This window comes from Emiliania huxleyi, assembly GCF_000372725.1.
Source record: "Emiliania huxleyi CCMP1516 unplaced genomic scaffold EMIHUscaffold_65, whole genome shotgun sequence".
Taxonomy (NCBI): Eukaryota; Haptophyta; order Isochrysidales; family Noelaerhabdaceae; genus Emiliania; species Emiliania huxleyi.
Window position 1 is genome coordinate 627,014 of NW_005197128.1, and position 224 is coordinate 627,237.

Below are 224 nucleotides of genomic sequence, written 5' to 3' on the forward strand. Positions count from 1 at the left end.
CCTCTCCGACGTCGCCCTCGCCGCCGCCACCGTCGCTACCGCATCCCGCCCCACCACCACCCTCGCCGCCGCCGCCCTCACCGCCGCCACCGTCGCCGCCGCCACCGTCGCCGCCACCGCCATCTCCCATCCCGCCCTCCCCGCCGCCACCCTCGCCCCCACCACCCTCGCCTCCAGGACCCTCGCCGCCACCACCCTCACCGCCGCCGCCTTCGCCTTCGCCT